Source organism: Ammospiza caudacuta, chromosome 22 (assembly GCF_027887145.1).
Source record: "Ammospiza caudacuta isolate bAmmCau1 chromosome 22, bAmmCau1.pri, whole genome shotgun sequence".
In the NCBI taxonomy this organism is placed as follows: domain Eukaryota; kingdom Metazoa; phylum Chordata; class Aves; order Passeriformes; family Passerellidae; genus Ammospiza; species Ammospiza caudacuta.
Genome location: NC_080614.1, coordinates 992,295 through 1,005,867, shown reverse-complemented (window position 1 = coordinate 1,005,867; position 13,573 = coordinate 992,295).

The following is a 13,573-nucleotide window of genomic DNA, read 5'->3' as shown; positions in this document are numbered from 1 at the left end:
TGTCCCTGCCCTGCGCCTCTGTCCCTGCAGGCTGTCGGCATCCCCCGGCTGCCCCACCTGGCTGGGCCCTTCCTTTGCTGACAGCTCTGCCTCCTGCCTGCCCCTGCCTGCCCACACAGAGCCTTGGGCTGCTCCAGGCTCCTGCTGGGGACGTGCTGCACCACAGCCCTGCCCTGCCAGGGAAATTCCTTTCTGCTGCTGCCCGGGCTGGGCCTCCCCAGCTGCCCTTGTGCGGGGTGCGGAGGTTCAGGGATATCACACCACAACCAATATGATCCAGTGAAGCCAAATTTATTATCCCTAAAAAGACTATATTTATAATAAATCTCTACTGTCCACGTGTCTCTAGCTAATACATGATTGGTTAATCCTAGTTGTTTACACATCTAAAAGAGAATGCTGATTGGGTCACCTAATTTTTAACGCGTCTTGCTGTCCTCTTCTGGCCCACTCACGGTTCAATTTTTTCCTTCTTTCCCAAGCTTGCTGTCAAACTTGCTGAGTCCTGATGACTCTTCTTGTATTTTTCTCAAGGATATACCAACCCCATTTCTGAATATGTCCATTATCCATTGTTTGTGAATGTGTCCATTGTCCATTAGTACAAGCAGGTTGGATTGGCCATCGGCTGAATATGGCCCTTGTCTAGCAAGAACTCCTCAATCTGCAAAAAACTCTCAGCAGTTCCCCGGTTTTGTTTTTGCACAAGCCAGACTGATTTAAAAGCACGCTCAATTATTTTCTTCACAGCAAGGCACTACAAGCAGAATTGAAAATGAAGACAAAGTATCATTATGCCAAAGGGTACTAAATCCTTGAGCCAGCCTGTTATTCCCTAGGATTTTAGCCACTCATTAAAAGAATTCTCAACCACTGTGAGCTTTTTCATATTCTCCTTAAGCAATGACAATTTCTTGTCAATAGATCCAGAGTGGTCAGAGAGATTCATGCAACACATCCCTTCAAAATCTTCACGCTCATCTCCTTGTGCTAGCAACAAAAAATTTATAGCAGTCCTATCCTGTAACACAGCGTGGTGTATGCTACCTACATCAGTGGTAAGCTCGTTCCGGATTGCAGATGTAATGTTAATTTGTTTTCCTGTCCAACAAGCCAATCGTTTGAATGATGTAAGGGCCTGTGATGAAGCTAATCCTGGTGTAAAAAGTGATGCCAGGATAACCGAAGGCCAATTCCACAATTCTACATTATCCTTGCAGTCTGAGCCTAATAGATGCTCACTACATTTTGGACGTTGGAATTTGTGCCTGATGTCAAGCATCTGTTGAATGCTAGGGGCAAACAGTGTCAATTTCCCAAATTAGCATGGTCCTCCTAATCCTTTCTGAGGAATTGCAGGCCAAGTTTTATCTCCACCAAAGAGAAACAAAAGTAGAAAAAAGTTATTGCAGAAGCTATTGTAGAAGGGACTCTTCTCTCCAATGATGTAGAAGCTTTTCTTGTAGTAACTAATGCTGCAAGTAGAGTTTGAGAACCTTTCGATTGGAAGATTTTAGAAAAGATGAGAGCTGCATTTTCACAATTTGGTTGAAAATGCCAACTTGCACAGTCACTTCTGCAGTATATTTTTCCATCTAACGCATTAATTCCAGCTGATGTGCATACCCTAATAAGACTTAGAATGCCACCCTATCAGCAGGTGATGTTTCATAAAAGCTGGGAGGAAAAGTGTGCTCAAGAAGCTGCAAGAGCTAGAGTGCAGGGTGATCCTCTGTATGGTTTAACAGCACAACAGTTACTTGGCAAAGGGCCCGGGGCTACTGCCACTGCCCAGGCTAGGAGCATTGATCAAGTCTTACAGATGAGCCAACAACTAGCATGTAATGCATTTCTTGCACTTCCAGATAAGTTACACACTATGTCTTTTACACAGATTTGTCAAAGAAAGAATGAAGACTTTGATAAATTTGTAGACAAATTACATGAAGCTATCTATAATCATTCTGATTTCAATTCAGACACAAAGATACAATTGGATGGACTTTGGGATCATTTCTCCATTCCAAATGGCTTTACCCTCTTTCCCAGTCAAAAGAGCCTTCCATCTCTTCCAAAAATTGCCTGCTGAAACTCTTCTGCTCCCATCCAAATCAGTTCACTACTCCAGCATAACCCTTGAAGCACGGACAGATGACTCTTCAACTAATTATAGTAGAAAAGAAGGGTATTTATTGCAGCCCTGGTCACATGTGAACTAGTTTCCAGAGACATGTGCAAGGAGTTGCAGACTCCTGCTCTCTATTTCTACAGAAAAGGATTTACATTAGGTTTCTAAGGACCCAAAATACATAATTATTACCTGCCTGCTTCGCATTTTTATCAGCTGAATATCTATTACAGCTGCGCAATTGTATTCCCTTAAGTGGATTGGTGGGATTTTGAAATGAGGGAGTGGTTGTATGGGAGGAAGAAAACAGTCTTCATCATGGTGAACTCTCCTCCCATGGCCAGTTGGCAAGACCTTTTGACCTGCTGCTCATGGTCCAAGCCTCTCCTAACTGTTCAATTATTCTTAAGGCAAGGTCTTTCTATGGTCTCAGCTTCTTCACAATTGCTTCCTCTATCCCTGTCACTCCTAGCTTTATGTTCCTAATATATTTGGTACTCTTTAACTAAGGCACATGATTTCTGCTACCTGTATTACTAACTTAGCTTCTTACCTCATTTTAAAATCTTAACTAAAATATGCAATCTTCTACTATCCCAATTCTCTTCCCAGCTGGGCCCTCGACCCATCTGCACTTTTCAATTTTCCTCATTACATTTTCAGCTAAGCCCTTGACTCACCTCAGGCACATCCCTGACTGCCTCTCTCCCAGCAGCTCAGAGCTGCATTGCACAGCGCTTGCTGTGCACCACAGAGCACAAAGCAGGCTGGCCTGCTGGGCCTGAATATTTCTGCCAAACACTCTGCATCTCACACCTTTGCTCTGGCTCAGTGCAGAACTGCAGGGTTGCAGGCGCTTCCTCCCAGAGCTGCGTGAGGCGCTGGCTCCTGCAGATGGGCCCTGCCAAGCTGTCCCTGCCTCACGCTGGCCTCGCTTGCCTGGCACAAGTGCCGGGCCTGAAGGAGCTGCCCTGTGCTCCAGCCTGCCGAGCAGCCCGGCTCCCTGCCCCGGTGCCCAGAGTGCTGCACACACTGCTGGCCTTTGCCAGGAGTCGCAGGGCAGCCGGCAGAAGAGGAGGAATCCTCAGGCAGCCCAGCGGCCCGCGGCTGCCCTTGGCCTTTCTCTGCTCCTGGGCACGCTCCAGACGGCCATGGCCCCCAGGCCGGGCTGTGCCCAGCACGGCTGCGCTTCCCCTCGGCAGCAGCCAGCTGCCGCCTGGGCTCTGAGAGCGGAGGATTCGCCCGCTCCCAGCAAGAGGCACCCAGGGCCCGGCTGCTGCCTCTTGCAGCTCCAAGGGCCTCCTTCCAGCCTGCCTCTGCCGGGGCTCAGGCTGCTCCGGCCTCTGCCGGGGCTCTGCTGGGGCTCCAGCCCGGGCAAGGCCGGGCCCGCTCTCACCTCACAGGCGCTGACAGCTCTGCGCCACAGGAGACCTTCCCGAGCACCCTCTCTGATCTTTCTGCTTTCTCACTTGAGCAAGGCTCTCCTCCAGCCAAAGAGATTATTGCATTTAGGGATACAAATCCAAGTGGCAGGAACCCCATTGCTCTCCAGTCACAGCTGAAGGCCTGCATCTGCACAAGATGTTTGGGCTGCCTCATTCTTCCTTTGGTTTTGCCTTCAAATGCCATTGCCCTTTCTGCCTCAACTAGAAATACCACAGCTGTGCCATAACCAGCCAGTGGGTCATATTCCAAAGGCAGTGCGGTCTGGAGAGGATGAATGAAGAAGAGCCCTCCTCACTTATGAAACCATACAAAAAAAGCCATATGTGTGACTTAGTACCAATAAAAAACAATTGGTAATTCAGAAGGAAATGTTGAATTTTCGTAGGGGTCAGAAGGAGGAGAATCTTCCAAGTGAGTTGATGTTTCAGAAACTTTATTAATTACAACTCTAATCTATAATTCTATGCTACAAATCTCTTTAGCAACCCTACTCTACAATCCTACTCTAAATTGGTAACAGAGATAACATCTTGACATAATTGCTATGTTCTCGTCTCCTAGGGTTAGGGTTAGGTTTAGGCTTAGGCTTAGTCTTAGTCTTAGGCTTAGGCTTAGACTTAGGTTAAGGTTTGGGTTTAGGTTTAGGCTTTGGCTTAGGCTTAGGTTTGGGGATAGGGAAAGGGTAAGGGAAAGGGTAAGGGATAGAGATAGGGATAGGGTTAGGGTTTGGGTTTAGAGTTTAGGGTTAGGGTTATTCGTCTTCTTCACTGAGTTGATGACTTGTGCCAGGATGAATGGTGGCTTGGCTGAAGTTACAAATGGATGCTGTCCACCGGAAAAAAAAAAACAAACAAAAAACCAAAGAACAGTGAACCACTACTTTCCAAGCTCATTGCTTCAGGGACTCAATCAGGATACATCAAGTTCCTGGAAAGACCCAGAAAGAGGAGCAATGGGACCATCTGCTCCCCAGTCATCCCCAATGTGCAAGACCTTGCCATCACAGGCAAACCTGGCCCAGAATCCCACTCATCTGTTTATTGTGATGTCTTCATCATGCTGGGATTTTTGCCCTGCCAGCGCTCTAGAAATGGCGCTTTCTGTCCCTGGGTTTTCTTCCTTTCAGGAAACTCCAATGACTCACATAGGTCCCTGCCTTTGAAAGACAGGCACTGTGCTGATTCCCACAGGGACAGAAAGCAGTGTCTGCCTTTCCATGCCCTGCCCCTCGTGTGCTGGATGGCACCTTCCTTCCCAGCAGGGCCAGCCCAGTGGCACTGGGCCCTGCAGTTCCCTCTCTGCCACACAACCTGCCAGTAACCCTGGCACAGTTCCCGTCTGCTTGAGCGCGCCAGGCAGCAGATGGGGCTGGGACAAGACCCTCCCAGCTGTCCCTGTTTGCATGGCAGAAACCTCTGAGGGTGGGCTGGGGGGCACCAACCAGGGCCCCTCAGAGGCTCACAGTGAGCCCCCCACAGCCCCTCCTGCCCACAGCCAAATCTCTGACCCCTAGGCTGGGACTGGCTTCCTTGGGTTCCTCCACCACCATTTCATGTCTCTGTACCCTGCATTGCTCTACTTCAATTCTTTTGCCATTAGATAAAGCTGAACACTCCACAAAATCACAAAAGAGGGCAACAGACACAGTCAGAGGACAGAGCACCTCTCCTCACAGGAAATGCAGAGGGAGCTGGAGTTATTCAGTTTTGTGAAGGACAGGCCCCGGGGAGACTTTATTGCCACTTTCCAAGACTTCAGAGTGGCTTTGAAGAAAGTGGGGGACATCTTTTTTAACAGGGCCAGTTACAATAGGATATGGACAAATATTTTTAAACACTAAGGGCATCTAATCAGAGTAGGTCTAAGGAAGAACTTGTGTACTCGGAGCATGGTGCCACACTGGCACAGCTTGCCCCAAGAGCTTGTAGGTGCCCCATTCCTGCAACCATTCCGGCTCCGGTGGCAACGGGCTCTGAGCAACCTGATCTCTTTAAAGATGTCCCTGCTCATTGCAGGACACTTGCACCAGAGGACATTTACAGGGCCCTGCCAGCCCAGCCCAGTCTAGGATTCCTCACCATTTTCATTTGAAGAGCAGCAAGAGTGGAGGTGAGGAGGAAGGGGGCTCATCTGCTGCCTTGGGCTTGAGTGGAGGAGGAGCCCATCCCTCAGAGCCTGTTTCACCTGCAGCCCCTTCACATTTTACCTGCAGGAGCTCCTTGGCAGACCAGCGCTGCTCCTCGTCTGTCTGCAGGCAGCAGCTCAGGAAGTCACGCAGCAAAGCCGAGAGGAGCTTGGGCTGCCGCAGCTGTGGAGTCCCTACTGTGGCTATCAGGTATGTAGCCTGGAGAGAAAGGAGACACCAGGCTCCACCTCCCGCTTTCACATCTCTAAGGCTCTCCCAGATCCCTTTGTTTAACCTCTGTTCTTCAGTGGCAGTTTCTGCCCTGGCACAGACCCAGAGATGACTTTCCTTTACCAACCAAAAACCCAAACCCCGATGCAGCCACAGCTTTTCCACCATCCTGCAGATCTTGCCTTGGCAGCTGATTTCATTGCCTGACCTAGTTAGTGGGAACTACATCAGCAAAAGGACATTTGCTTCTCTGAGGATTCATGCCAGCTTGAGATGGTTTTTGGAAGAGGGACTTTGCTACACTAACTAATTTCAAGGGTTAGTACATGAAAGGCATCTCTGCAGTGCTTGTTGGTCTTTTAAGCGCACGTGCCCTAGAACAAAACTCATCAAGCTTTTTGTGCTGTTCTTGAAAACAATGGGAATTGGAAGAAAAGAAAGGAAATCCATCAGTTAATACCCAGGTAGGGAAACAAACATTTACAATCTCCTCTTCAACACAGACACATTAAGATGCCTGCACAAACGTATTGGGATGAAAATGCCTGCTTGGGCACACAGGAGCCACTTGCAGCTCTGTCTCTCAGCAGTCTGAAAATTTCAGCTTCCCATTTTTGCAGCCAAAGAAAAATTGTCTAGGTCAGAAGAAGGAGAGGTTCCATCCCTATGGACACCCTCTAGTCATTTGGCTGCTCAAGTCAATGCATTAATGGTAGGCCCATGCCAGAAAGTGCCAGGAAACAAACAGGAGGTTTTGGCAGGCTCTCCACATCACCAGGCTCTGGCTTGGTGATGTGCAGAATGTTGCTTGGGCTAGGAGAGAAACACGGTCACTGAGTGTTTCAGCAGCACTGCACAAGAAGCAGAAGAGACTCTGTGCATTACACCCTCATGCCCATGTTTTCCAGTAAGAAGAAACTGCACACAGGGTTAGGTTCCTCTCTAAAGACCACGGTTTTAGAAACTTTGTTGGGTTTGGGTTTCCTTCCTTCATTTCTGGAAAGATAACAACACTTTTAAGATGCTTTTCCCCTGTTATTAAGGCCATCTACACAGACAAAAGAACTGGAACCACTAACCCAAAGGAAAGTGTTGAGTGAGAATGGAGTTTGTTTGGAGTTTGTTTGCAGGTGGTAAGGCTTGAGTTCCCCCACTGATGCAAGCAAAAGTACAGCAGATGCTGATGTGTTGCAGGGACATTTGTAGGAGGGGACCTTGGTGGAAGTAGTTGCAGCAGATGGCAATGGGATTTTGTCCAGTGGCACACAGGACATGGGACAGGTGAGAAAGACAGTGGGATCAGTGAGTATTTGCTCCTTACCGTGCCAGAACTTTCGCCCAAGTAAGGAGGTTCTTGTTCTATCATTTCAATTCCCACAATTCCAAAAGACCATATGTCCACTTTGGGGCCATATGGTTGACCTGTCACCACTTCAGGCGCCATCCACCAAGGAGTCCCGGTTACCGAGCACCGTCTGCTCTGCTCAGGGCTGAGCTGAGTAGCGAGGCCAAAATCAGCTGAGGAGAAAACAAAATACTGGTTTTATCTGAATTCTGTGCAATTAGGAAAGCAAGCAAAAGAATTCCCCAGTAGAAGTTTGAAATTGCTCTGTTGAATCTCCTGGCATTGGCGACTTTAAAAATCCCCCCATGTTTTACACTGTCTCTAGCAGTGGCTTTTGTTCTTTGGAAACTTTAGACTCGTAACTCCCTCCCTCTGGAAGGGACCCACACAGAGCAAGGCCACTCTTGACTGCTTGTGGCTCCTTCTACCTCTGTGCACGTTGCAACTGTGCCCTCAGCTCGCAGCAGGGGTCCCTGCACTGCCACCAGCACCATTTTTGGGGAGCTGGCAGTCACGCCAAGCAGCCCCACAGCCACATCCCTGGAACGCTGCACCTGACCAAGAATATACTGACCCAGTTTGACAGAACCGTCCGTTCTGAGAAGGATGTTGTCACTCTTCATGTCTCGATGGATCACATCGTTTGCATGAAGAAAATCCAGTCCTTGCAGGCACTGAGCGAGAAAACAGAAACAGAAGGGCAAAAATGAGTGGTGTGATTTCATCACACAAGAAAGGAAACAAAGAATCTAAAAGATTCCCTCTCCAGGGGAATGGGGAGTAATGGCACAACAGTCATGGCCACTGAGAGGAAGAGCTTGCTGCTCCAACACTTGCAGAGCAGGACCTTTCTGAGGAAAGGCACGTCAGCTTTTGAAAGAGCAACAGCACCTGCTGTTGTAGGCTGTCCCCTGCCAACCAGCCAGGATGACTCCTGCTGCAGCGCATGTGCTCAGAAGCAAAGAGCATTCTGGCTGCACTCCTATCCTTTTTAGCTGAGCACTGAGAGAAACGAGTCTCTCTCTTCTTTCTTTGCTCTTTGTTTCAAATCCTGCCACCAGCACCTTTGCTTTTACAGGCAAGGAATGCAGTGAAGACAGACTCCAGGCAAACATTTAGAGAGGCAAGGAGGAGAACAGCAACTACAAATACAAGAGACAGAGCGAGAATACAGCAGCAGGAGATAAGAGTACTGGCACTGAGTACAGGGAGTGCAGGGGCACTGGCAGGCCTTTCACTTGAGATGCTTTTACTTGCCCATAGCATAGCAGCGACACAGAAACAAAGCTCGGCACAGGAAACCTCTCCTGTTCTGAGCCCCTGTTTCCCAGACAATCCTGCCCAAGCCCTTGGAAACACAGATGGCATTGCTGACCTCCCGACTGATGGCTGCCATCTCATCTTCAGACAGGCAGGTCTGGCTGACGATGTCGCTCAGGACACCTCCATCCATGTACTCTATAACCAGCAAGAGTTCCTCGCCCAGAAGGTAGCTGAAAGAAGGAAACAAGGGGGTAGAGATGAACATGCATGGCTACGTTGATTTTTTGCTTCCAGGTTTCTTATTTCCAGATGCCTTTGTGACAAGGACAGAATCAAAGGAATAGACATTCCCTCTTGGCTGTGCATTATTTGCAATCTGTGCAGTCTCATAGAGAAAGACACATCTGTGAAAAAGAAGATGTCTTAGATGGGCAGCAAATGAAAAGTGCAGTTTAGAAACAGCCCAGATAAAAAACATGCCAGGCATGGTGTTTCTGGAAATAAGCACCTAGCCTTCCTGGCATGCATAGCAATGGCAAAGAGGGGCAACAATCCAAGGGAAATCCACTTTAGGATGGTTCATCTGCACTTAAGAAACTTTAAAAAATCAATCCCAAATAAATGTGGAGGCAGTGAACTTTGAGGCTATTGAGTTAGGAAGATACAGCTGATCCAGGTTTTGAATAATTTTGGAGTAATTATCAAACTAGGTGTGCCAGGGAAGACTCATGCAGACAAGATGCACTCTCTTCTCATCCATTGGAGATGAGTAGAGAAATATGAATAAATAAAAATTAACAGCTTTACTTGCTGCCACTGACCAAAGTGTGTTTTTAACCTCTCATGTTTGCTTTATGTAAACACACATCCATGGGATAAGACCATGACCTCTCACCTGTCTAAATAATTCACAACATTGGGACTCCTATACGTCTTCATGATCGTTATTTCATTAAAGGTTAGCTCCTTCCTCCTCACTCCTTGAAGATTTATTTTTTTTATTGCCACCTAAAATAACATTGAAAATCAGGAACTTGAGGGGTTGGTGGCACGAGACCACAAGGCACGTGGAGCGAGTGATTTTGCAATGACACAGCTGAGCTGTGCCAAACTGCCTTGTGATTAGGCACTGCAGTAATCAGGAACTGACATTCCAACAGCCCATTTCTCTGCTCCCTTGGGAGCCAGTTACAGGACACGTGGGGCCACTGACATTTTGCCTTGACCACTTGGTAACAACGGTGTCTCAGTTATCACCCACAAACCTCTGACCGCACTCTCTGCTGCTTTGTTTGGGACTCAGAAGAAGGAATCCATGCCTTAATACTCTGTGGATACATCTTGGGATATGGGCAGGGCTTAGGGCTTTCAAGGACGCCTTGCAGATCTCTCCCTACGTGCAGTTCCCTAGTGCAGCACTGCAGGTGGCTAAGGAACTGCCAGGAACTTTCAGATGGATTTGCTGGCAGCCAGAAATGAGAATTCAGGACTCTGAAGCTGTAGCCCCAAAGAGCAGTGAGGTGCTCGCAGGCACCACCTTTGTTTTAGCAATGGAGAGCGAGTGAGCGCGTCCTTCTCTGAAAGGAACCGCTGCCCTCCGTGCCTTCCTTCCGGCAGCTGAGGAGGACAGAGTCCCAAATGTGTTCTGTGGGCTGGCACCAGTCTGTGCTTCTTGTGCCTTTTCAGCACAGCTCTGCCCAAAGCTCCAGCCACAGCTCACACCAGAGGGGAAAGCCCTCGAGTGCAGCAGAGCCTGCAGGGGTTGTTGACATTTACCTCTCCTCCTGTGGCACTGTCGAGTGCTCTGTAAACATGCCCAAAAGTCCTAGAAAAAAAACAGAAGCAGAGAAAGGAGAAGCTGTTTAGATCTTGCAGTGAAAGCCAGCCCACACAGGAGATCTCTGCTGCAAGTGTCAAAACCTGCAGGATGCAGGAGGGCTCTGCCAGAAGGGAGATGATGCATTTTCCTCTCAAGTGCATGGGCACTGGGCCTGTTCCTGAAGCACTGGGGTCCAATTTCTAAAGGGAGTTTAGTCTTTCCTCTTGGGTTTCACTGTCTGAAAAGTGTGGTTCCTATCCTGACCACAGAGTGTTTCCCTCTTCAAACCAGGGGAAAGAATTGTTCCTGGGAACTGTGGGAACTGTTATCTCACAGCTTTGATAGGGCATAAGTTGCTTTTTCAGGCAAGCAAGTTACTTCTCTTTTCATTAGTGTGCCAGTATGATTTTGAGACACACAAAAAATGCTAAAGAAATTAACACAGAGCTGTCTCACACTTGAGAGACAAGGAGACCTTCCAGGTCCTGTTGCTTGATGCAGGCAAGACCTCGGTAGCAAGGCATCTCTGACAATGCCTTCTGAGCGCACTCACAAATTCTGAGCAGCATTGAGAGATGGGACGATCTATCCCCAGTGTGTGATCATCTTTACAGCTGTCCTGACTTCACGCTGGATAGACATTCCACCCCAAACACACCTGGCCCACGGTTGTGCAGGAGTAACTGCTGTTGGACTCACCCGCTGCCAATATAATTCAGATGTGTGTATTTCATCAGGGGATTTTCAGTGGTGTTCACCATTCTCCCTGAGGGAAACAAAATGCAAGATGCTGACTTTAAAGCAGAGATCCCAGCTTCCAGGAGATACAAAAGGCAGCCCCAGCGCCTGGAGCTCTGAGCCCTTTGTGGTCGGCTGGGTAACAACAACCACAACCAGGCAGACAGCCCTGCAGCACAGGTGGCCAGCACAGAGACTGATTTGTACAGTCTTTTGAAGAGTTCTCTTGACAGGAAACAAAGCACAGGGACATACAATCCCAGGAGAGGAGGACATCTACCCCACCTTTCAGCAGTTTGCCAAAGGAATGCCTTCCCATTTGTAAACCAGAGCAGCTCCAGCTGTAACCGATCCTGACGGGGCTTTCAGCATCAGGACCCTGACCTGTTTGTGAGCAGGCTGAGCTCAAAGATGCCCCTCTCCCAGCTAAGGAAGGCTCCAGCCTCTGCAGTCCCTCCAGCCCTCAGGGACAGGGCAGCGACCACAACAAGGCTGGCAAAGCCCCAGCATGAGCACTGACAGGCACTGATGGGAAGAAGCCAGAGTGAGCCTGAGCCCCAGACAAGCTGTTGCCCCCATTCAGGACACAACAGGATGGGCTTTGAGATCAGCCACACCGAGGCACACATCAGTGCCCTTTTTGTCCCAACAGGTGATGGCAGACACAGAATCCACTGGGCTCTGGTCTCAGCCCCACCAGGTCTCTTATCTGAGAGCACAGCACTGGCAGCTGTTACGGGCAAGAAGCAGATTCATTGGGTTGTGCTGCAGAATCACAAAGGGCTTGATGTGTTTTCCTAGAGACTGATCTGAGCAGGGCCTGGGCCAATGGGTAGGATTCTAACAGTCATGGGAAAGAGTGGGAATCAGGTATGGAAAAGTGCCATGCATCTGAGGGATATACCATGGCTGGGCTGGAGGCTCTCTCCTGAGAAATGCCTGCAGTACAGTTTTATCTGATCACGCCACTTGGATGTGTCTCCTGGACACATCTTGATAAGCATAAAACTAGAAGATTAAATAAAGTTTGTTATCAAAGTCTCTGTTTTTCCTATGGCGGCACATGGAAAATACCTTGTGCTCTCTATTTGTCCTGTAACCTGATGTTCTTTCAAAGTAGTTCTTATTGACAAAAAGATAGCATTCTCATGAAAATAAACTGCAGATGTAGTAGTGGTAACAGTAACAGTCATAAAATGACATCAGTAAAACGTGGGGTAGAAGGCCTCCTTCGGGATGGAGAAAAACACAACAAAAAAGCCCCACCAAAAATGAACAACAGAAAAGCAATCCCACCCCACCCCCCCCCCCCCCCAAAAAAAATGCCCAACCAAAAAGACAAAACTCCAAAGTCAGTCCATTTCTGTGAAGTTTTTTTGCTGTGATGACTGGTTGCAAGTCAGGAGTCTGAGGAGAATTTAGGAAGCTAAAAATTCTGTTCAGTTTGGCCACTAGCACACAGGACTTGCCTAGATGATTTGCTAGGTCACAGCCTTCTGCTGATCCAAGAACAATCCCTGCTTCAGCCTTTAGCAGAGAGGGAAGCTCAGGCAAACCCAAGCCAGTCCCAGGTGCCCTCAGAGGCAGCAGGAACACCCAGAGCTCTCTCGCTGCCTCGGAGCACAGCACTGCCTCTGGGGAGTCCTAAATGGCCCTGTGACACCAAGCTCAGGAGGAGCATTTGGTACAGCCCTGCTGACACCTGCACACAACACACTGTCCCTCAGATAAGAAACACCCCAGACGTACCCAGCAGCTGCAGGTACTCCTCCTCAATCTCCTGTTCCCGGGATGTGCCCCAGCCTGAGTTCCCAGGTTTCACAGAAGGGCTTCCTCGAGGTGATGCTGCTGCGGCAGCAGGTTCAGAGCACATGATGTGCTGGACCTGGAGCATTTCTGGTGGGCACTGTTCCTGTGCCTCACTCCTAACTTGGGGTTCTTCATTGCCACACATTCCCTGCAAGTCTTCGCAGGCTGCCCGGTGAGATGTCAACACTTGCACCTCAAGTCAAACAGAACAAAGCAGTCAGACACTACAGCTTGTCCCTGTCAGCCAGGAGTCATCGACTGTGAGGAAAGGCAAAGAACAGACTGACAGGGGATACAACAGCTTGTTTCAATCCTCCATCTGGGTCACCAAGTTCCACTGTAAAAACACCTCAAGAAAAAAGGAGAGCAGGAACAGGCCAGCAGGAATCAATTTGGATGACTGCTGGCCAAAAGGCCAAAGGACAAGTTTCACTGTCCAGGGCAGATGTTGAGATTCAGCACACCGGGAAATGTCCTTCAGAGTGACTGTGATACACACACACTACAGCAGCATGGCACTCAGAGGCATGGCCCCACTCCCTGCTGCTCTGCACTGGAAAGGCAAGAAGGGCAGAAACCACCAGACTGGTGACTGCAGTGGCTGCATGCCTCTTTCACTCACTTGGTTTTGCAGAGACTGACGGAAGCGATTAAGTTTCTCTCTGATGA